Source organism: Phalangium opilio, unplaced genomic scaffold (assembly GCF_054372755.1).
Source record: "Phalangium opilio isolate 3A_F unplaced genomic scaffold, DU_Popi_V2 ptg000077l_1, whole genome shotgun sequence".
NCBI classification, from domain to species: Eukaryota; Metazoa; Arthropoda; class Arachnida; order Opiliones; family Phalangiidae; genus Phalangium; species Phalangium opilio.
In genome coordinates this window covers 484,653-503,313 of record NW_028324185.1, presented here as the reverse complement: position 1 = coordinate 503,313, position 18,661 = coordinate 484,653, and the positions used below count along the sequence as shown (strand labels likewise).

Here is an 18,661-nt window from a genome sequence, read left to right as displayed (position 1 = left end):
CTGTATCTACCAGGTCTCGAACCTGGGACCTTCCGCGTGTTAGGCGGACGTGATAACCACTACACCATAGATACGTAGTAATTCTGAGTTTTTCAAGAGACCTAGCTTATTTTTATGGCCAATCACTATGGTCAAAACATGTATCTACCAGGTCTCGAACCTGGGACCTTCCGAGTGTTAAGCGGACGTGATAACCACTACACCATAGATACGTAACTACACCATAGATACGTAGTAATTCTGAGTTTTTCAAGAGATCTAGCTTATTTTTATGCCCAATCACTATGGTCAAAACATGTATCTACCAGGTCTCGAACCTGGGACCTTCCGCGTGTTTGGCGGACGTGATAACCACAACACCATAGATACATGTTCACAATGATTTTTCCAAAACATCTAGCTTATTTTTATGCCCAATCACGATGGTAAAAACATGTATCTACCAGGTCTCGAACCTGGGACCTTCCGCGTGTTAGGCGGACGTGATAACCACTACACCATAGATACGTAACTACACCATAGATACGTAGTAATTCTGAGTTTTTCAAGAGATCTAGCTTATTTTTATGCCCAATCACGATGGTCAAAACTTGTATCTACCAGGGCTCGAACCTGGGACCTTCCGCGTGTGAAGCGGACGTGATAACCACTACACCATAGATACGTAGTAATTCTGGGTTTTTCAAGAGATCTAGCTTATTTTTATGCCCAATCACTATGGTCAAAACATGTATCTACCAGGTCTCGAACCTGGGACCTTCCGCGTGTTAGGCGGACGTGATAACCACTACACCATAGATACGTAACTACACAATAGATACGTAGTAATTCTGAGTTTTTCAAGAGATCTAGCTTATTTTTATGCTCAATCACGATGGTCAAAACATGTATCTACCAGGGCTCGAACCTGGGACCTTCCGCGTGTTAGGCAGACGTGATAACCACAACACCATAGATACATGTTCACAATGATTTTTCCAAAACATCTAGCTTATTTTTATGCCCAATCACGATGGTAAAAACATGTATCTACCAGGTCTCGAACCTGGGACCTTCCGCGTGTTAGGCGGACGTGATAACCACTACACCATAGATACGTAACTACACCATAGATACGTAGTAATTCTGAGTTTTTCAAGAGATCTAGCTTATTTTTATGCTCAATCACGATGGTCAAAACATGTATCTACCAGGTCTCGAACCTGGGACCTTCCGCGTGTTAGGCGGACGTGATAACCACTACACCATTGATGCATAGTAATTCTGGGTTTTTCAAGAGATCTAGCTTATTTTTATGCCCAATCACTATGGTCAAAACATGCATCTACCAGGTCTCGAACCTGGGACCTTCCGCGTGTTAGGCGGAGGTGATTACCACTACACCATAGATACGTAGAAATTCTAAGTTTTTAAAGAGATCTAGCTTATTTTTATGCTCAATCAAGATGGTCGAAACATGTATCTACCAGGGCTCGAACCTGGGACCTTCCGCGTGTGAAACGGACGTGATAACCACAACACCATATAAACATGATCAAACTGATTTTTCTAAAACATCTAGCTTACTTTTATGCCCAATCACGATGGTAAAAACATGTATCTTCCAGGTCTCGAACCTGGGACCTTCCGCGTGTTAGGCGGACGTGATAACCACTACACCATAGATACGTAACTACACCACAGATACGTAGTAATTCAGAGTTTTTCAAGAGATCTAGCTTATTTGTATGCCCAATCACTATGGTCAAAACATGTATCTACCAGGTCTCGAACCTGGGACCTACCGCGTGTTTGGCGGACGTGATAACCACTACACCATTGATGCATAGTAATTCCGGGTTTTTCAAGAGATCTAGCTTATTTTTATGCCCAATCACGATGGTCAAAACTTGTATCTACCAGGGCTCGAACCTGGGACCTTCCGCGTGTGAAGCGGACGTGATAACCACTACACCATAGATACGTAGTAATTCTGGGTTTTTCAAGAGATCTAGCTTATTTTTATGCCCAATCACTATGGTCAAAACATGTATCTACCAGGTCTCGAACCTGGGACCTTCCGCGTGTTAGGCGGACGTGATAACCACTACACCATAGATACGTAACTACACCATAGATACGTAGTAATTCTGAGTTTTTCAAGAGATCTAGCTTATTTTTATGCTCAATCACGATGGTCAAAACATGTATCTACCAGGTCTCGAACCTGGGACCTTCCGCGTGTTAGGCGGACGTGATAACCACTACACCATTGATGCATAGTAATTCTGGGTTTTTCAAGAGATCTAGCTTATTTTTATGCCCAATCACTATGGTCAAAACATGCATCTACCAGGTCTCGAACCTGGGACCTTCCGCGTGTTAGGCGGAGGTGATTACCACTACACCATAGATACGTAGAAATTCTAAGTATCTTCCAGGTCTCGAACCTGGGACCTTCCGCGTGTTAGGCGGACGTGATAACCACTACACCATAGATACGTAACTACACCACAAATACGTAGTAATTCAGAGTTTTTCAAGAGATCTAGCTTATTTGTATGCCCAATCACTATGGTCAAAACATGTATCTACCAGGTCTCGAACCTGGGACCTACCGCGTGTTTGGCGGACGTGATAACCACTACACCATTGATGCATAGTAATTCCGGGTTTTTCAAGAGATCTAGCTTATTTTTATGCCCAATCACGATGGTCAAAACTTGTATCTACCAGGGCTCGAACCTGGGACCTTCCGCGTGTGAAGCGGACGTGATAACCACTACACCATAGATACGTAGTAATTCTGGGTTTTTCAAGAGATCTAGCTTATTTTTATGCCCAATCACTATGGTCAAAACATGTATCTACCAGGTCTCGAACCTGGGACCTTCCGCGTGTTAGGCGGACGTGATAACCACTACACCATAGATACGTAGTAATTCTGAGTTTTTCAAGAGACCTAGCTTATTTTTATGCCCAATCACTATGGTCAAAACATGTATCTACCAGGTCTCGAACCTGGGACCTTCCGCGTGTTAGGCGGACGTGATAGCCACTACACCATAGATACGTAACTACACCATAGATACGTAGTAATTCTGAGTTTTTCAAGAGATCTAGCTTATTTTTATGCTCAATCACGATGGTCAAAACATGTATCTACCAGGTCTCGAACCTGGGACCTTCCGCGTTTTAGGCGGACGTTTTTTTTTTTTTTTTTTTTTTTTTTTATTATAAAACAAAATTGATACAAACGTCAAAGATAATCAATGGTACTTTGTACACATCAGGAAATATCGAACAATTACAACCAGTCTAAGAATTGTTTTATATGCTTTAAAAATTGTTCATCACGATTCAATAACAAAAATGGGAGCTTAAGGTTAGACGTAGTTCGCGTTTTAAAATAGCGTAACAACGTTTTTCTAAAATAGCTAACGAGACTTTGGCAGTACTAATTAAAAACGAACGTGCATTTAAAACCAGCCATTTAAAGAGTGACGTTAAGAAATGAACGAATTTCACACGGGATTTAGGGCGAATGCCAGCCGAATAATGTTGAAAGATGATAAAAGAGTCCCTGCCGGGCGTACAACTGCCCAGCACACTGTCAAGGGCCAAGCCTAATTTAGTGACAAAGAGGGACTGCCAGAGCCGAATCGTAAAGGGGCAGCGCAAGAAAATGTGCTCTAAAGTTTCGACATTGTTGAAGCAAAACACGCACGTGGGGTTAGACGAAAGACCGATGGCGAAAAGACGCTCAGACGTAAAGATAGCCCCATGCACCACTTGAAGGTTGACGTCGCGATGAGAAGGACGAAGCAAAGACGAGTGTAACGTTGACCAGGCAGGGCGAGGCAGGGGACCCCCAAAGAACCGGCGCCAGGCATGCTCACCTGGGGACTCAGCAACGGTGGAGAGCGCAAAACGACCGTAGATGACCTTGCTGGTCAGGGCAGTCAAGTCGAAATCCGCACCCGTATTATCGACTAGTGTCACACTGACCGTACGGCAGAAGCGGCGCCGCGACCGAACGCGGGAAAGACAAGTCTCCGGGAGAACAGAATGGATATATTGAACCGCAGTTGTAAGCCACGGCGGGCAAGGGGCGTCCGAAGCTAGCCCACACAGGTCAGCAATCGCGGGACTGGCTAAAAAACCCGGAACCACTTCGTAAGTAAAATCCCGTAAGCGATACAGACCGTGAAAAAGAAAACACGCACGAGCACGCGGACTGAGACCGGACATGTCAATACGCGGGTTGAAGAATAAAACCGAATTTAATAAATCGGGCGGGTCTCTAAAATGCAGATTCTGAGTGGCACAGAATTCAGACCAAGCGAGCCAAAGCTCACGATACCGGGGTGAGAGCCTCGCGACATACGAGGCAGGGAGCGTGCACTGCAAAATGTCAAATCCCGGGTCCGAGGCATGCAAAGAAGGACACAACAAATACGGAGCCAGTTCGTACGTACGTTACGCGTCGGCGCCCGTAATATACCGTAACAGTTCTTGCAAGCGAACAGTAAGTTTCTTCGTGCGCAAGTCAACCAGACCGAAGCCGCCGACCTTCTTCGGACGCGTAAGCAAAGAATAAGCGACCGTATGGGCGCGTTCACCCCACAAAAAACCCAGGGTTTCCCGGCGAAAGTCGTCCTCAAACCGATTAGGTAACGCGAGGGACCGCAGCGAATGCCCCAGTAATGACATGGCCAAAGTGTTCACCACCACGATCTTGCCCGACAAGGAAAGGCGCCGACCTTTCCAAATGCGAAGGACACGACGGAATTTAGCCAAACGCGGGGTCCAGTTAAGATCGTCCGATACCGCGCCATCCGTACTGAGAAAGATGCCCAAAATCTCGAGCGGGTCGGACGAGATAGTGAGGTCCGCAACGGTGGATGGGGCTCGACCCCGGTCGCAACCCAACCACATACCTCGACACTTGGAGATGTTCAAGTCGGAACCCGACGCGAGGCCATACCGCTGATATTCCCGCACAACTTCCAAGACGGACGCTGTATCACGGACCACCAAGGCATTGTCATCGACATGAACCCGTAACAAGGGAGGAGGCTGAGAGGTCGGCCAAAGAATCCGGTCGATAGCGGGACGGCATTCCAAGGCGTAGCATAGGGGTTCGGAAGAGAGAACGTAAAGCAAGGGACTAAGCGGACAGCCCTGGCGGACCGATCGACCGAGCTGAAAAAAGTCTGTTAAATATCCATTTATTTTCAGGCAAGACTTGCTGCCAACGAGAAATAATTGAATCCACTTGCGAAAAGGCTCACCGAAGCCAAAAGCGCGAAGTACCGCAAAGAGGTAGTCCCACGAAACCTGATCAAACGCTTTCGCGAGATCTAATTTAACGAGGATACCCGGCCCGCGAGACCGCTGCAGATAGTCCATGATGTCGGAGAAAAGGGCGGGAGTACTGGTCGCGGAACGTGATCGAACGGCGCCCGTTTGCGAACCATGATTTAACGATGGAAAAATGGAAGATAGCCGTGAACCGAGTACTTTCGCGACGAGCTTATAGTCCGCGTTTAGCAACGTGATGGGGCGTCTGTTCTTGACGTCTCTTAAATCACCGGCTTTAGGCAGCAAGATAATGAGCCCTTCCTTCATAGAAGGAGGAAGGCGACCCTCCGAATGACAATGGGAAAGGAGTGCAACAAATTCTTCCTGAATATGTGGCAGCACGAATCGCCAGAACTCATTCGTGAAACCGTCAGTACCCGGGCTTTTGCCGGCGGGAGCGCAATTTAAGACCATTGAAATGTCCGCCCACCGTATCGGGGCATCACAAACCTGCGCGTCGGCCGCACAAAGTCTGTTAGTAACGAAAGACGCGTAAAAGTCAATTACAGCCCGGTCCGTAGGACGTCTACGAGACATCGCCGCGAAGTGTTCAAAATAGCGCTGCCGAACGGCCCCCGGTTCCGTGAGGAGCTGCGCGTCAGGCGCGAAGACACATTTGATCGACTTAGAAGACTGCCGATGACGGTCCAGGCGGAGAAAAAAGGACGTAGGACGCTCACCGGCCGAGCGCCATTGCTGGTTAGCCCGAACTACTGCCCCCTGCAGCACCCCCCTGTCGAAGTCGTTTAAGGCCTCCTTCGCCACAAGAAAGTCCGCGAGACCAACCGAGGAATTAGATGCGGCCAGCTGAGTCTTGGACAAGGCTTCGCGTAAGCGAGTTCGTTCGGCGCGATCACGCGAGGCTTGAACCTTCCCGTACAACATGGCATGTTCGCGTAGGGACTGCTTTAAAGCTTCGTACCATGCAAATTTGTCCGGCGATTCGCGAAAGCGTTGGCGACTCCGGTGAAGAATGCGTAAGACCGCCTGGCGGTAGGCGTCGAACTGCAAGAGACGCGCATTAAAAGACCACGTACCTGGGCCCATCTTAACGCCGTCCAAGACGAGACGGAGTTCAAGGGCGCGATGGTCCGAAAGGGGACACGGTAAGATCTGACAGGTCGTAACATTCTGACGATCCTCCCCGGCAAGGAGAACATAGTCGATGCGCGATTGAAGATAAGAGCCATACACGGGACCGGACCAGGTCCAGTCAAAGTTGTCCGCATGTGTTGCGCGCCAAACGTCAATGAGGTGGGTATCACGTAGAAATCGGAATAAGGCAGTCGAGCCCAAACGCGAAGAGGAACCAGACAATGGTCGGCGATCCAGACCCGGCTGCGCTACGTCGTTAAAGTCCCCAACGACTAGGGGCCGCGAACAGCGCGAGACCACCCCCCGCAAGCGGTCATAAAAGGGCAAACGATCGGGCGCGACATTCGGAAGATACACGTTCACGATATCCAGAGGTTCGCTGTCAATGGACAAAGACGCCAAAATAAACCGGCCCTCCCCACTACGTAGGACGCGGGAAGGCAAAACGTCAAGACCCGCCCGAATGCAAATGGCAACACCGCGAAAACCGGAAACAGGGTCATTATCAAAATAAATGGGACCGCGCCAAAGAGACCGAAAAACCGCGACATGGGAGCCCGACCAGTGAGTCTCTTGGAGACACAAAACGTCGAAACCCTTGCTCCATTCAACCAGTTCTTTCATCTTCGCCAGAGCCCGCAAACCGCGGACGTTAAGAGAAACGATTTTTATCATTGAAGGGCGAGAGCAGCGGAGGGGTTACCGGGTCAGCGAAAAGACGTGGAGAAGGGGGCCGACCAAGCAAGGGGAGGTCTGACTTAGGTCGTTTCAGCCCCTGCTTACCACCGACAACACGCCAGTCGCCCTGGCCATCCTCGGGCGAAACAGAAGGTTCACCCTCACTACTAGAAACTGGACGTTTCTGAGCCGCAACCAGTACTTCAGAGTCTCCAGGCGCTGCAACTGGTGACCCGCCCTCCGGGATAACCCCGGCGGACGAAACACCAACGGGCAAGTCGACAGAAGGTGCAGCAGGAGGCAAGCGACGAGGTATATCAACATTGGGGCAAACCCGCGCGATATGCCCCTGAGCGTCAAACCGGCGGCAAACGAAGAGAGGACAGTCCTTGTAGAGGTGAGAGTTAGACAGACACTTATTACAAACTTTGCCCTGCCGATCATGCCGAACGCGGTAGGAGCTTTCGAGCCCCATGACGACGACCAAACGCAAACTATAAGGTAAGCTAGAGACACCCTCGGGTAGCGAAACCTTTATCGATCGTTGCCCGTAATACTTGCCATTTGTACGCTCCCAAACCACCTCACTTTGTAACTCGCAATTATAACTCAGCAACTTTGCCTTTAAAACGTCATCCGATACAAACTCCGGGAGATCAAAAAAGGTAGCAATGATCTCGCGACTCCCGACTTTACGCACCACGCAGTCTTCCGCCTCGAGCCCAAGACCTAATTCTGCGCAATTATCCGCATCTTCCAACGACACAAATGTTACGAAAAATCCGCCTTTCGTACTCACCACCGACGAATAAGAATCCGCACCAAAAGTCAATGACAAAGCCTCTTCAATCTTCGAAACAACGCGCTCCTGATATTCTACAAAAACCGAACGTTTCAAAACTTCCATCGTGTAAGTAGATTAGGAATAATAATAGATTAGTTGAAAAAATAACGGGACTCTGCCCGAGGCAGAGCCCAAAACGCGAGAAACCCGACTCAAAATAGACAGCAAAAAAGAAACTCACGCAAGGAAACGAATAAAAAAGTCAAAAGGCCGAAAAAAAACCCGCGAGCAAGAGGAGAAGCCGAGGACGGAGCGAGAGAAAAACGCGACCGCACTCGACGAAAACCAAAACGCGAATCCATGCGGACGTGATAACCACTACACCATAGATACGTAACTACAGCATAGATACGTAGTAATTCTGGGTTTTTCAAGAGATCTAGTTTATTTTTATGCTCAATCACGATGGTCAAAACATGTATCTACCAGGGCTCGAACCTGGGACCTTCCGCGTGTGAAGCGGACGTGATAACCACTACACCATAGATACGTAGTAATTCTGGGTTTTTCAAGAGATCTAGCTTATTTTTATGCCGAATCACTATGGTCAAAACATGCATCTACCAGGTCTCGAACCTGGGACCTTCCGCGTGTTAGGCGGAGGTGATAACCACTACACCATAGATACGTAGAAATTCTGAGTTTTTAAAGAGATCTAGCTTATTTTTATGCTCAATCAAGATGGTCAAAACATGTATCTACCAGGGCTCGAACCTGGGACCTTCCGCGTGTGAAACGGACGTGATAACCACAACACCATATAAACATGATCAAACTGATTTTTCTAAAACATCTAGCTTACTTTTATGCCCAATCACGATGGTAAAAACATGTATCTTCCAGGTCTCGAACCTGGGACCTTCCGCGTGTTAGGCGGACGTGATAACCACTACACCATAGATACGTAACTACACCACAGATACGTAGTAATTCAGAGTTTTTCAAGAGATCTAGCTTATTTGTATGCCCAATCATTATGGTCAAAACATGTATCTACCAGGTCTCGAACCTGGGACCTACCGCGTGTTTGGCGGACGTGATAACCACTACACCATTGATGCATAGTAATTCCGGGTTTTTCAAGAGATCTAGCTTATTTTTATGCCCAATCACGATGGTCAAAACTTGTATCTACCAGGGCTCGAACCTGGGACCTTCCCCGTGTGAAGCGGACGTGATAACCACTACACCATAGATACGTAGTAATTCTGGGTTTTTCAAGAGATCTAGCTTATTTTTATGCCCAATCACTATGGTCAAAACATGTATCTACCAGGTCTCGAACCTGGGACCTTCCGCGTGTTAGGCGGACGTGATAACCACTACACCATAGATACGTAGTAATTCTGAGTTTTTCAAGAGACCTAGCTTATTTTTATGCCCAATCACTATGGTCAAAACATGTATCTACCAGGTCTCGAACCTGGGACCTTCCGCGTGTTAGGCGGACGTGATAACCACTACACCATAGATACGTAACTACACCATAGATACGTAGTAATTCTGAGTTTTTCAAGAGATCTAGCTTATTTTTATGCTCAATCACGATGGTCAAAACATGTATCTACCAGGTCTCGAACCTGGGACCTTCCGCGTGTGAAGCGGACGTGATAACCACTACACCAAAGATACGTAGTAATTCTGGGTTTTTCAAGAGATCTAGCTTATTTTTATGCCCAATCACTATGGTCAAAACATGTATCTACCAGGTCTCGAACCTGGGACCTTCCGCGTGTTAGGCGGACGTGATAACCACTACACCATAGATACGTAGTAATTCTGAGTTTTTCAAGAGACCTAGCTTATTTTTATGGCCAATCACTATGGTCAAAACATGTATCTACCAGGTCTCGAACCTGGGACCTTCCGCGTGTTAAGCGGACGTGATAACCACTACACCATAGATACGTAGTAATTCTGAGTTTTTCAAGAGATCTAGCTTATTTTTATGCTCAATCACGATGGTCAAAACATGTATCTACCAGGTCTCGAACCTGGGACCTTCCGCGTGTGAAGCGGACGTGATAACCACTACACCAAAGATACGTAGTAATTCTGGGTTTTTCAAGAGATCTAGTTTATTTTTATGCTCAATCACGATGGTCAAAACATGTATCTACCAGGGCTCGAACCTGGGACCTTCCGCGTGTGAAGCGGATGTGATAACCACTACACCATAGATACGTAGTAATTCTGGGTTTTTCAAGAGATCTAGCTTATTTTTATGCCGAATCACTATGGTCAAAACATGCATCTACCAGGTCTCGAACCTGGGACCTTCCGCGTGTTAGGCGGAGGTGATAACCACTACACCATAGATACGTAGAAATTCTGAGTTTTTAAAGAGATCTAGCTTATTTTTATGCTCAATCAAGATGGTCAAAACATGTATCTACCAGGGCTCGAACCTGGGACCTTCCGCGTGTGAAACGGACGTGATAACCACAACACCATATAAACATGATCAAACTGATTTTTCTAAAACATCTAGCTTACTTTTATGCCCAATCACGATGGTAAAAACATGTATCTTCCAGGTCTCGAACCTGGGACCTTCCGCGTGTTAGGCGGACGTGATAACCACTACACCATAGATACGTAACTACACCACAGATACGTAGTAATTCAGAGTTTTTCAAGAGATCTAGCTTATTTGTATGCCCAATCATTATGGTCAAAACATGTATCTACCAGGTCTCGAACCTGGGACCTACCGCGTGTTTGGCGGACGTGATAACCACTACACCATTGATGCATAGTAATTCCGGGTTTTTCAAGAGATCTAGCTTATTTTTATGCCCAATCACGATGGTCAAAACTTGTATCTACCAGGGCTCGAACCTGGGACCTTCCCCGTGTGAAGCGGACGTGATAACCACTACACCATAGATACGTAGTAATTCTGGGTTTTTCAAGAGATCTAGCTTATTTTTATGCCCAATCACTATGGTCAAAACATGTATCTACCAGGTCTCGAACCTGGGACCTTCCGCGTGTTAGGCGGACGTGATAACCACTACACCATAGATACGTAGTAATTCTGAGTTTTTCAAGAGACCTAGCTTATTTTTATGCCCAATCACTATGGTCAAAACATGTATCTACCAGGTCTCGAACCTGGGACCTTCCGCGTGTTAGGCGGACGTGATAACCACTACACCATAGATACGTAACTACACCATAGATACGTAGTAATTCTGAGTTTTTCAAGAGATCTAGCTTATTTTTATGCTCAATCACGATGGTCAAAACATGTATCTACCAGGTCTCGAACCTGGGACCTTCCGCGTGTGAAGCGGACGTGATAACCACTACACCATAGATACGTAGTAATTCTGGGTTTTTCAAGAGATCTAGCTTATTTTTATGCCCAATCACTATGGTCAAAACATGTATCTACCAGGTCTCGAACCTGGGACCTTCCGCGTGTTAGGCGGACGTGATAACCACTACACCATAGATACGTAGTAATTCTGAGTTTTTCAAGAGACCTAGCTTATTTTTATGGCCAATCACTATGGTCAAAACATGTATCTACCAGGTCTCGAACCTGGGACCTTCCGCGTGTTAAGCGGACGTGATAACCACTACACCATAGATACGTAACTACACCATAGATACGTAGTAATTCTGAGTTTTTCAAGAGATCTAGCTTATTTTTATGCCCAATCACTATGGTCAAAACATGTATCTACCAGGTCTCGAGCCTGGGACCTTCCGCGTGTTTGGCGGACGTGATAACCACTACACCATAGATACGTAACTACACCACAGATACGTAGTAATTCAGAGTTTTTCAAGAGATCTAGCTTATTTGTATGCCTAATCACTATGGTAAAAACATGTATCTACCAGGTCTCGAACCTGGGCCCTTCCGCGTGTTAGGCGGACGTGATAACCACTACACCATAGATACGTAACTACACCATAGATACGTAGTAATTCTGAGTTTTTAAAGAGATCTAGCTTATTTTTATGCTCAATCACGATGGTCAAAACATGTATCTACCAGGTCTCGAACCTGGGACCTTCCGCGTGTTAGGCGGACGTGATAACCACTACACCATTGATGCGTAGTAATTTTGGGTTTTTCAAGAGATCTAGCTTATTTTTATGCCCAATCACGATGGTCAAAACTTGTATCTACCAGGGCTCGAACCTGGGACCTTCCGCGTGTGAAGCGGACGTGATAACCACTACACCATAGATACGTAGTAATTCTGGGTTTTTCAAGAGATCTAGCTTATTTTTATGCCCAATCACTATGGTCAAAACATGTATCTACCAGGTCTCGAACCTGGGACCTTCCGCGTGTTAGGCGGACGTGATAACCACTACACCATAGATACGTAGTAATTCTGAGTTTTTCAAGAGACCTAGCTTATTTTTATGGCCAATCACTATGGTCAAAACATGTATCTACCAGGTCTCGAACCTGGGACCTTCCGCGTGTTAGGCGGACGTAATAACCACTACACCATAGATACGTAGTAATTCTGAGTTTTTCAAGAGATCTAGCTTATTTTTATGCCCAATCACTATGGTCAAAACATGTATCTACCAGGTCTCGAACCTGGGACCTTCCACGTGTTAGGCTGACGTGATAACCACTACACCATAGATACGTAACTACACCATAGATACGTAGTAATTCTGAGTTTCTCAAGAGATCTAGCTTATTTTTATGCTCAATCACGATGGTCAAAACATGTATCTACCAGGTCTCGAACCTGGGACCTTCCGCGTTTTAGGCGGACGTGATAACCACTACACCATTGATGCGTAGTAATTCAGGGTTTTTCAAGAGATCTAGCTTATTTTTATGCCCAATAACGATGGTCAAAACTTGTATCTACCAGGGCTCGAACCTGGGACCTTCCGCGTGTGAAGCGGACGTGATAACCACAACACCATATAAACATAATCACACTGATTTTTCTAAAACATCTAGCTTATTTTTATGCCCAATCACTATGGTCAAAACATGTATCTACCAGGTCTTTAACCTGGGACCTATCGCGTGTTTGGCGGACGTGATAACCACTACACCATAGATACGTAACTACAGCATAGATACGTAGTAATTCTGGGTTTTTCAAGAGATCTAGTTTATTTTTATGCTCAATCACGATGGTCAAAACATGTACCTACCAGGTCTCGAACCTGGGACCTTCCGTGTGTTAGGCGGACGTGATAACCACTACACCATAGATACGTAACTACACCATAGATACGTAGTAATTCTGAGTTTCTCAAGAGATCTAGCTTATTTTTATGCTCAATCACGATGGTCAAAACATGTATCTACCAGGTCTCGAACCTGGGACCTTCCGCGTTTTAGGCGGACGTGATAACCACTACACCATTGATGCGTAGTAATTCAGGGTTTTTCAAGAGATCTAGCTTATTTTTATGCCCAATAACGATGGTCAAAACTTGTATCTACCAGGGCTCGAACCTGGGACCTTCCGCGTGTGAAGCGGACGTGATAACCACAACACCATATAAACATAATCACACTGATTTTTCTAAAACATCTAGCTTATTTTTATGCCCAATCACTATGGTCAAAACATGTATCTACCAGGTCTTTAACCTGGGACCTATCGCGTGTTTGGCGGACGTGATAACCACTACACCATAGATACGTAACTACAGCATAGATACGTAGTAATTCTGGGTTTTTCAAGAGATCTAGTTTATTTTTATGCTCAATCACGATGGTCAAAACATGTACCTACCAGGTCTCGAACCTGGGACCTTCCGTGTGTTAGGCGGACGTGATAACCACTACACCATAGATACGTAGTAATTCTGGGTTTTTCAAGAGATCTAGCTTATTTTTATGCCCAATCACTATGGTCAAAACATGTATCTACCAGGTCTCGAACCTGGGACCTTCCGCGTGTTAGGCGGACGTGATAACCACTACACCATAGATACGTAACTACACCATACATACGTAGTAATTCTGAGTTTTTCAAGAGATCTAGCTTATTTGTATGCCCAATCATTATGGTCAAAACATGTATCTACCAGGTCTCGAACCTGGGACCTACCGCGTGTTTGGCGGACGTGATAACCACTACACCATTGATGCATAGTAATTCCGGGTTTTTCAAGAGATCTAGCTTATTTTTATGCCCAATCACGATGGTCAAAACTTGTATCTACCAGGGCTCGAACCTGGGACCTTCCCCGTGTGAAGCGGACGTGATAACCACTACACCATAGATACGTAGTAATTCTGGGTTTTTCAAGAGATCTAGCTTATTTTTATGCCCAATCACTATGGTCAAAACATGTATCTACCAGGTCTCGAACCTGGGACCTTCCGCGTGTTAGGCGGACGTGATAACCACTACACCATAGATACGTAGTAATTCTGAGTTTTTCAAGAGACCTAGCTTATTTTTATGCCCAATCACTATGGTCAAAACATGTATCTACCAGGTCTCGAACCTGGGACCTTCCGCGTGTTAGGCGGACGTGATAACCACTACACCATAGATACGTAACTACACCATAGATACGTAGTAATTCTGAGTTTTTCAAGAGATCTAGCTTATTTTTATGCTCAATCACGATGGTCAAAACATGTATCTACCAGGTCTCGAACCTGGGACCTTCCGCGTGTGAAGCGGACGTGATAACCACTACACCATAGATACGTAGTAATTCAGGGTTTTTCAAGAGATCTAGCTTATTTTTATGCCCAATCACTATGGTTAAAACATGTATCTACCAGGTCTCGAACCTGGGACCTTCCGCGTGTTAGGCGGACGTGATAACCACTACACCATAGATACGTAGTAATTCTGAGTTTTTCAAGAGACCTAGCTTATTTTTATGGCCAATCACTATGGTCAAAACATGTATCTACCAGGTCTCGAACCTGGGACCTTCCGCGTGTTAAGCGGACGTGATAACCACTACACCATAGATACGTAACTACACCATAGATACGTAGTAATTCTGAGTTTTTCAAGAGATCTAGCTTATTTGTATGCCTAATCACTATGGTAAAAACATGTATCTACCAGGTCTCGAACCTGGGCCCTTCCGCGTGTTAGGCGGACGTGATAACCACTACACCATAGATACGTAACTACACCATAGATACGTAGTAATTCTGAGTTTTTAAAGAGATCTAGCTTATTTTTATGCTCAATCACGATGGTCAAAACATGTATCTACCAGGTCTCGAACCTGGGACCTTCCGCGTGTTAGGCGGACGTGATAACCACTACACCATTGATGCGTAGTAATTTTGGGTTTTTCAAGAGATCTAGCTTATTTTTATGCCCAATCACGATGGTCAAAACTTGTATCTACCAGGGCTCGAACCTGGGACCTTCCGCGTGTGAAGCGGACGTGATAACCACTACACCATAGATACGTAGTAATTCTGGGTTTTTCAAGAGATCTAGCTTATTTTTATGCCCAATCACTATGGTCAAAACATGTATCTACCAGGTCTCGAACCTGGGACCTTCCGCGTGTTAGGCGGACGTGATAACCACTACACCATAGATACGTAGTAATTCTGAGTTTTTCAAGAGACCTAGCTTATTTTTATGGCCAATCACTATGGTCAAAACATGTATCTACCAGGTCTCGAACCTGGGACCTTCCGCGTGTTAGGCGGACGTAATAACCACTACACCATAGATACGTAACTACACCATAGATACGTAGTAATTCTGAGTTTTTCAAGAGATCTAGCTTATTTTTATGCCCAATCACTATGGTCAAAACATGTATCTACCAGGTCTCGAACCTGGGACCTTCCACGTGTTAGGCTGACGTGATAACCACTACACCATAGATACGTAACTACACCATAGATACGTAGTAATTCTGAGTTTCTCAAGAGATCTAGCTTATTTTTATGCTCAATCACGATGGTCAAAACATGTATCTACCAGGTCTCGAACCTGGGACCTTCCGCGTTTTAGGCGGACGTGATAACCACTACACCATTGATGCGTAGTAATTCAGGGTTTTTCAAGAGATCTAGCTTATTTTTATGCCCAATAACGATGGTCAAAACTTGTATCTACCAGGGCTCGAACCTGGGACCTTCCGCGTGTGAAGCGGACGTGATAACCACAACACCATATAAACATGATCACACTGATTTTTCTAAAACATCTAGCTTATTTTTATGCCCAATCACTATGGTCAAAACATGTATCTACCAGGTCTTTAACCTGGGACCTATCGCGTGTTTGGCGGACGTGATAACCACTACACCATAGATACGTAACTACAGCATAGATACGTAGTAATTCTGGGTTTTTCAAGAGATCTAGTTTATTTTTATGCTCAATCACGATGGTCAAAACATGTACCTACCAGGTCTCGAACCTGGGACCTTCCGTGTGTTAGGCGGACGTGATAACCACTACACCATCGATACGTAACTACACCGTACATACGTAGTAATTCTGGGTTTTTCAAGAGATCTAGCTTATTTTTATGCCCAATCACTATGGTCAAAACATGTATCTACCAGGGCTCGAACCTGGGACCTTCCGCGTGTGAAGCGGACGTGATAACCACTACACCATAGATACGTAGTAATTCTGGGTTTTTCAAGAGATCTAGCTTATTTTTATGCCCAATCACTATGGTCAAAACATGTATCTACCAGGTCTCGAACCTGGGACCTTCCGCGTGTTAGGCGGACGTGATAACCACTACACCATAGATACGTAGTAATTCTGAGTTTTTCAAGAGACCTAGCTTATTTTTATGGTCAATCACTATGGTCAAAACATGTATCTACCAGGTCTCGAACCTGGGACCTTCCGCGTGTTAAGCGGACGTGATAACCACTACACCATAGATACGTAACTACACCATAGATACGTAGTAATTCTGAGTTTTTCAAGAGATCTAGCTTATTTTTATGCCCAATCACTATGGTCAAAACATGTATCTACCAGGTCTCGAGCCTGGGACCTTTGCGTGTTTGGCGGACGTGATAACCACTACACCATAGATACGTAACTACACCACAGATACGTAGTAATTCAGAGTTTTTCAAGAGATCTAGCTTATTTGTATGCCTAATCACTATGGTAAAAACATGTATCTACCAGGTCTCGAACCTGGGCCCTTCCGCGTGTTAGGCGGACGTGATAACCACTACACCATAGATACGTAACTACACCATAGATACGTAGTAATTCTGAGTTTTTAAAGAGATCTAGCTTATTTTTATGCTCAATCACGATGGTCAAAACATGTATCTACCAGGTCACGAACCTGGGACCTTCCGCGTGTTAGGCGGACGTGATAACCACTACACCATTGATGCGTAGTAATTTTGGGTTTTTCAAGAGATCTAGCTTATTTTTATGCCAAATCACGATGGTCAAAACTTGTATCTACCAGGGCTCGAACCTGGGACCTTCCGCGTGTGAAGCGGACGTGATAACCACTACACCATAGATACGTAGTAATTCTGGGTTTTTCAAGAGATCTAGCTTATTTTTATGCCCAATCACTATGGTCAAAACATGTATCTACCAGGTCTCGAACCTGGGACCTTCCGCGTGTGAAGCGGACGTGATAACCACAACACCATATAAACATGATCACACTGATTTTTCTAAAACATCTAGCTTATTTTTATGCCCAATCACTATGGTCAAAACATGTATCTACCAGGTCTTTAACCTGGGACCTATCGCGTGTTTGGCGGACGTGATAACCACTACACCATAGATACGTAACTACAGCATAGATACGTAGTAATTCTGGGTTTTTCAAGAGATCTAGTTTATTTTTATGCTCAATCACGATGGTCAAAACATGTACCTACCAGGTCTCGAACCTGGGACCTTCCGTGTGTTAGGCGGACGTGATAACCACTACACCATCGATACGTAACTACACCGTACATACGTAGTAATTCTGGGTTTTTCAAGAGATCTAGCTTATTTTTATGCCCAATCACTATGGTCAAAACATGTATCTACCAGGGCTCGAACCTGGGACCTTCCGCGTGTGAAGCGGACGTGATAACCACTACACCATAGATACGTAGTAATTCTGGGTTTTTCAAGAGATCTAGCTTATTTTTATGCCCAATCACTATGGTCAAAACATGTATCTACCAGGTCTCGAACCTGGGACCTTCCGCGTGTTAGGCGGACGTGATAACCACTACACCATAGATACGTAGTAATTCTGAGTTTTTCAAGAGACCTAGCTTATTTTTATGGTCAATCACTATGGTCAAAACATGTATCTACCAGGTCTCGAACCTGGGACCTTCCGCGTGTTAAGCGGACGTGATAACCACTACACCATAGATACGTAACTACACCATAGATACGTAGTAATTCTGAGTTTTTCAAGAGATCTAGCTTATTTTTATGCCCAATCACTATGGTCAAAACATGTATCTACCAGGTCTCGAGCCTGGGACCTTTGCGTGTTTGGCGGACGTGATAACCACTACACCATAGATACGTAACTACACCACAGATACGTAGTAATTCAGAGTTTTTCAAGAGATCTAGCTTATTTGTATGCCTAATCACTATGGTAAAAACATGTATCTACCAGGTCTCGAACCTGGGCCCTTCCGCGTGTTAGGCGGACGTGATAACCACTACACCATAGATACGTAACTACACCATAGATACGTAGTAATTCTGAGTTTTTAAAGAGATCTAGCTTATTTTT

The 18,661-nt window shown here is 45.3% G+C and overlaps 52 non-coding genes across 52 annotated transcripts; all 52 read right to left on the bottom strand.

Moving 5' to 3' along the window:
- Nucleotide 1: 1 nt before the first annotated feature.
- On the bottom strand, nucleotides 2-74 carry TRNAV-AAC (transfer RNA valine (anticodon AAC)). Its single transcript has one exon. It is a non-coding gene; the product is annotated as a tRNA-Val (tRNA).
- Nucleotides 75-434: 360 nt separating this feature from the next.
- TRNAV-AAC (transfer RNA valine (anticodon AAC)) lies at nucleotides 435-507 on the bottom strand. The gene has a single exon. It is a non-coding gene; the product is annotated as a tRNA-Val (tRNA).
- An 84-nt stretch (nucleotides 508-591) lies between these two features.
- TRNAV-CAC (transfer RNA valine (anticodon CAC)) lies at nucleotides 592-664 on the bottom strand. The gene has a single exon. It is a non-coding gene; the product is annotated as a tRNA-Val (tRNA).
- A 65-nt stretch (nucleotides 665-729) lies between these two features.
- On the bottom strand, nucleotides 730-802 carry TRNAV-AAC (transfer RNA valine (anticodon AAC)). Its single transcript has one exon. It is a non-coding gene; the product is annotated as a tRNA-Val (tRNA).
- Nucleotides 803-1,024: 222 nt separating this feature from the next.
- TRNAV-AAC (transfer RNA valine (anticodon AAC)) lies at nucleotides 1,025-1,097 on the bottom strand. Its single transcript has one exon. It is a non-coding gene; the product is annotated as a tRNA-Val (tRNA).
- Nucleotides 1,098-1,890: 793 nt separating this feature from the next.
- Nucleotides 1,891-1,963, bottom strand: TRNAV-CAC (transfer RNA valine (anticodon CAC)). Its single transcript has one exon. It is a non-coding gene; the product is annotated as a tRNA-Val (tRNA).
- A 65-nt stretch (nucleotides 1,964-2,028) lies between these two features.
- Nucleotides 2,029-2,101, bottom strand: TRNAV-AAC (transfer RNA valine (anticodon AAC)). Its single transcript has one exon. It is a non-coding gene; the product is annotated as a tRNA-Val (tRNA).
- Nucleotides 2,102-2,703: 602 nt separating this feature from the next.
- Nucleotides 2,704-2,776, bottom strand: TRNAV-CAC (transfer RNA valine (anticodon CAC)). The gene has a single exon. It is a non-coding gene; the product is annotated as a tRNA-Val (tRNA).
- A 65-nt stretch (nucleotides 2,777-2,841) lies between these two features.
- On the bottom strand, nucleotides 2,842-2,914 carry TRNAV-AAC (transfer RNA valine (anticodon AAC)). Its single transcript has one exon. It is a non-coding gene; the product is annotated as a tRNA-Val (tRNA).
- Nucleotides 2,915-2,979: 65 nt separating this feature from the next.
- TRNAV-AAC (transfer RNA valine (anticodon AAC)) lies at nucleotides 2,980-3,052 on the bottom strand. Its single transcript has one exon. It is a non-coding gene; the product is annotated as a tRNA-Val (tRNA).
- A 5,325-nt stretch (nucleotides 3,053-8,377) lies between these two features.
- Nucleotides 8,378-8,450, bottom strand: TRNAV-CAC (transfer RNA valine (anticodon CAC)). Its single transcript has one exon. It is a non-coding gene; the product is annotated as a tRNA-Val (tRNA).
- Nucleotides 8,451-9,086: 636 nt separating this feature from the next.
- TRNAV-CAC (transfer RNA valine (anticodon CAC)) lies at nucleotides 9,087-9,159 on the bottom strand. The gene has a single exon. It is a non-coding gene; the product is annotated as a tRNA-Val (tRNA).
- Nucleotides 9,160-9,224: 65 nt separating this feature from the next.
- On the bottom strand, nucleotides 9,225-9,297 carry TRNAV-AAC (transfer RNA valine (anticodon AAC)). Its single transcript has one exon. It is a non-coding gene; the product is annotated as a tRNA-Val (tRNA).
- A 65-nt stretch (nucleotides 9,298-9,362) lies between these two features.
- On the bottom strand, nucleotides 9,363-9,435 carry TRNAV-AAC (transfer RNA valine (anticodon AAC)). The gene has a single exon. It is a non-coding gene; the product is annotated as a tRNA-Val (tRNA).
- An 84-nt stretch (nucleotides 9,436-9,519) lies between these two features.
- On the bottom strand, nucleotides 9,520-9,592 carry TRNAV-CAC (transfer RNA valine (anticodon CAC)). The gene has a single exon. It is a non-coding gene; the product is annotated as a tRNA-Val (tRNA).
- Nucleotides 9,593-9,657: 65 nt separating this feature from the next.
- Nucleotides 9,658-9,730, bottom strand: TRNAV-AAC (transfer RNA valine (anticodon AAC)). The gene has a single exon. It is a non-coding gene; the product is annotated as a tRNA-Val (tRNA).
- A 65-nt stretch (nucleotides 9,731-9,795) lies between these two features.
- TRNAV-AAC (transfer RNA valine (anticodon AAC)) lies at nucleotides 9,796-9,868 on the bottom strand. Its single transcript has one exon. It is a non-coding gene; the product is annotated as a tRNA-Val (tRNA).
- Nucleotides 9,869-9,933: 65 nt separating this feature from the next.
- Nucleotides 9,934-10,006, bottom strand: TRNAV-CAC (transfer RNA valine (anticodon CAC)). Its single transcript has one exon. It is a non-coding gene; the product is annotated as a tRNA-Val (tRNA).
- A 65-nt stretch (nucleotides 10,007-10,071) lies between these two features.
- On the bottom strand, nucleotides 10,072-10,144 carry TRNAV-CAC (transfer RNA valine (anticodon CAC)). The gene has a single exon. It is a non-coding gene; the product is annotated as a tRNA-Val (tRNA).
- Nucleotides 10,145-10,780: 636 nt separating this feature from the next.
- Nucleotides 10,781-10,853, bottom strand: TRNAV-CAC (transfer RNA valine (anticodon CAC)). Its single transcript has one exon. It is a non-coding gene; the product is annotated as a tRNA-Val (tRNA).
- A 65-nt stretch (nucleotides 10,854-10,918) lies between these two features.
- Nucleotides 10,919-10,991, bottom strand: TRNAV-AAC (transfer RNA valine (anticodon AAC)). The gene has a single exon. It is a non-coding gene; the product is annotated as a tRNA-Val (tRNA).
- A 65-nt stretch (nucleotides 10,992-11,056) lies between these two features.
- On the bottom strand, nucleotides 11,057-11,129 carry TRNAV-AAC (transfer RNA valine (anticodon AAC)). Its single transcript has one exon. It is a non-coding gene; the product is annotated as a tRNA-Val (tRNA).
- Nucleotides 11,130-11,213: 84 nt separating this feature from the next.
- TRNAV-CAC (transfer RNA valine (anticodon CAC)) lies at nucleotides 11,214-11,286 on the bottom strand. Its single transcript has one exon. It is a non-coding gene; the product is annotated as a tRNA-Val (tRNA).
- Nucleotides 11,287-11,351: 65 nt separating this feature from the next.
- Nucleotides 11,352-11,424, bottom strand: TRNAV-AAC (transfer RNA valine (anticodon AAC)). Its single transcript has one exon. It is a non-coding gene; the product is annotated as a tRNA-Val (tRNA).
- A 65-nt stretch (nucleotides 11,425-11,489) lies between these two features.
- TRNAV-AAC (transfer RNA valine (anticodon AAC)) lies at nucleotides 11,490-11,562 on the bottom strand. The gene has a single exon. It is a non-coding gene; the product is annotated as a tRNA-Val (tRNA).
- A 241-nt stretch (nucleotides 11,563-11,803) lies between these two features.
- TRNAV-AAC (transfer RNA valine (anticodon AAC)) lies at nucleotides 11,804-11,876 on the bottom strand. The gene has a single exon. It is a non-coding gene; the product is annotated as a tRNA-Val (tRNA).
- Nucleotides 11,877-12,098: 222 nt separating this feature from the next.
- On the bottom strand, nucleotides 12,099-12,171 carry TRNAV-CAC (transfer RNA valine (anticodon CAC)). Its single transcript has one exon. It is a non-coding gene; the product is annotated as a tRNA-Val (tRNA).
- A 65-nt stretch (nucleotides 12,172-12,236) lies between these two features.
- On the bottom strand, nucleotides 12,237-12,309 carry TRNAV-AAC (transfer RNA valine (anticodon AAC)). Its single transcript has one exon. It is a non-coding gene; the product is annotated as a tRNA-Val (tRNA).
- Nucleotides 12,310-12,374: 65 nt separating this feature from the next.
- TRNAV-AAC (transfer RNA valine (anticodon AAC)) lies at nucleotides 12,375-12,447 on the bottom strand. The gene has a single exon. It is a non-coding gene; the product is annotated as a tRNA-Val (tRNA).
- A 222-nt stretch (nucleotides 12,448-12,669) lies between these two features.
- TRNAF-AAA (transfer RNA phenylalanine (anticodon AAA)) lies at nucleotides 12,670-12,742 on the bottom strand. Its single transcript has one exon. It is a non-coding gene; the product is annotated as a tRNA-Phe (tRNA).
- Nucleotides 12,743-13,259: 517 nt separating this feature from the next.
- On the bottom strand, nucleotides 13,260-13,332 carry TRNAF-AAA (transfer RNA phenylalanine (anticodon AAA)). Its single transcript has one exon. It is a non-coding gene; the product is annotated as a tRNA-Phe (tRNA).
- A 498-nt stretch (nucleotides 13,333-13,830) lies between these two features.
- TRNAV-AAC (transfer RNA valine (anticodon AAC)) lies at nucleotides 13,831-13,903 on the bottom strand. The gene has a single exon. It is a non-coding gene; the product is annotated as a tRNA-Val (tRNA).
- Nucleotides 13,904-14,125: 222 nt separating this feature from the next.
- On the bottom strand, nucleotides 14,126-14,198 carry TRNAV-CAC (transfer RNA valine (anticodon CAC)). Its single transcript has one exon. It is a non-coding gene; the product is annotated as a tRNA-Val (tRNA).
- Nucleotides 14,199-14,263: 65 nt separating this feature from the next.
- TRNAV-AAC (transfer RNA valine (anticodon AAC)) lies at nucleotides 14,264-14,336 on the bottom strand. Its single transcript has one exon. It is a non-coding gene; the product is annotated as a tRNA-Val (tRNA).
- A 65-nt stretch (nucleotides 14,337-14,401) lies between these two features.
- Nucleotides 14,402-14,474, bottom strand: TRNAV-AAC (transfer RNA valine (anticodon AAC)). Its single transcript has one exon. It is a non-coding gene; the product is annotated as a tRNA-Val (tRNA).
- An 84-nt stretch (nucleotides 14,475-14,558) lies between these two features.
- TRNAV-CAC (transfer RNA valine (anticodon CAC)) lies at nucleotides 14,559-14,631 on the bottom strand. Its single transcript has one exon. It is a non-coding gene; the product is annotated as a tRNA-Val (tRNA).
- Nucleotides 14,632-14,696: 65 nt separating this feature from the next.
- Nucleotides 14,697-14,769, bottom strand: TRNAV-AAC (transfer RNA valine (anticodon AAC)). Its single transcript has one exon. It is a non-coding gene; the product is annotated as a tRNA-Val (tRNA).
- A 65-nt stretch (nucleotides 14,770-14,834) lies between these two features.
- Nucleotides 14,835-14,907, bottom strand: TRNAV-AAC (transfer RNA valine (anticodon AAC)). Its single transcript has one exon. It is a non-coding gene; the product is annotated as a tRNA-Val (tRNA).
- An 84-nt stretch (nucleotides 14,908-14,991) lies between these two features.
- TRNAV-AAC (transfer RNA valine (anticodon AAC)) lies at nucleotides 14,992-15,064 on the bottom strand. The gene has a single exon. It is a non-coding gene; the product is annotated as a tRNA-Val (tRNA).
- A 222-nt stretch (nucleotides 15,065-15,286) lies between these two features.
- TRNAV-CAC (transfer RNA valine (anticodon CAC)) lies at nucleotides 15,287-15,359 on the bottom strand. Its single transcript has one exon. It is a non-coding gene; the product is annotated as a tRNA-Val (tRNA).
- A 65-nt stretch (nucleotides 15,360-15,424) lies between these two features.
- Nucleotides 15,425-15,497, bottom strand: TRNAV-AAC (transfer RNA valine (anticodon AAC)). The gene has a single exon. It is a non-coding gene; the product is annotated as a tRNA-Val (tRNA).
- Nucleotides 15,498-15,562: 65 nt separating this feature from the next.
- TRNAV-AAC (transfer RNA valine (anticodon AAC)) lies at nucleotides 15,563-15,635 on the bottom strand. Its single transcript has one exon. It is a non-coding gene; the product is annotated as a tRNA-Val (tRNA).
- A 241-nt stretch (nucleotides 15,636-15,876) lies between these two features.
- On the bottom strand, nucleotides 15,877-15,949 carry TRNAF-AAA (transfer RNA phenylalanine (anticodon AAA)). The gene has a single exon. It is a non-coding gene; the product is annotated as a tRNA-Phe (tRNA).
- A 517-nt stretch (nucleotides 15,950-16,466) lies between these two features.
- Nucleotides 16,467-16,539, bottom strand: TRNAV-CAC (transfer RNA valine (anticodon CAC)). The gene has a single exon. It is a non-coding gene; the product is annotated as a tRNA-Val (tRNA).
- A 65-nt stretch (nucleotides 16,540-16,604) lies between these two features.
- On the bottom strand, nucleotides 16,605-16,677 carry TRNAV-AAC (transfer RNA valine (anticodon AAC)). Its single transcript has one exon. It is a non-coding gene; the product is annotated as a tRNA-Val (tRNA).
- A 65-nt stretch (nucleotides 16,678-16,742) lies between these two features.
- Nucleotides 16,743-16,815, bottom strand: TRNAV-AAC (transfer RNA valine (anticodon AAC)). The gene has a single exon. It is a non-coding gene; the product is annotated as a tRNA-Val (tRNA).
- A 240-nt stretch (nucleotides 16,816-17,055) lies between these two features.
- TRNAV-AAC (transfer RNA valine (anticodon AAC)) lies at nucleotides 17,056-17,128 on the bottom strand. Its single transcript has one exon. It is a non-coding gene; the product is annotated as a tRNA-Val (tRNA).
- A 222-nt stretch (nucleotides 17,129-17,350) lies between these two features.
- On the bottom strand, nucleotides 17,351-17,423 carry TRNAV-CAC (transfer RNA valine (anticodon CAC)). Its single transcript has one exon. It is a non-coding gene; the product is annotated as a tRNA-Val (tRNA).
- Nucleotides 17,424-17,940: 517 nt separating this feature from the next.
- Nucleotides 17,941-18,013, bottom strand: TRNAV-CAC (transfer RNA valine (anticodon CAC)). The gene has a single exon. It is a non-coding gene; the product is annotated as a tRNA-Val (tRNA).
- A 65-nt stretch (nucleotides 18,014-18,078) lies between these two features.
- Nucleotides 18,079-18,151, bottom strand: TRNAV-AAC (transfer RNA valine (anticodon AAC)). Its single transcript has one exon. It is a non-coding gene; the product is annotated as a tRNA-Val (tRNA).
- Nucleotides 18,152-18,216: 65 nt separating this feature from the next.
- Nucleotides 18,217-18,289, bottom strand: TRNAV-AAC (transfer RNA valine (anticodon AAC)). Its single transcript has one exon. It is a non-coding gene; the product is annotated as a tRNA-Val (tRNA).
- Nucleotides 18,290-18,529: 240 nt separating this feature from the next.
- TRNAV-AAC (transfer RNA valine (anticodon AAC)) lies at nucleotides 18,530-18,602 on the bottom strand. The gene has a single exon. It is a non-coding gene; the product is annotated as a tRNA-Val (tRNA).
- Nucleotides 18,603-18,661: the final 59 nt, after the last annotated feature.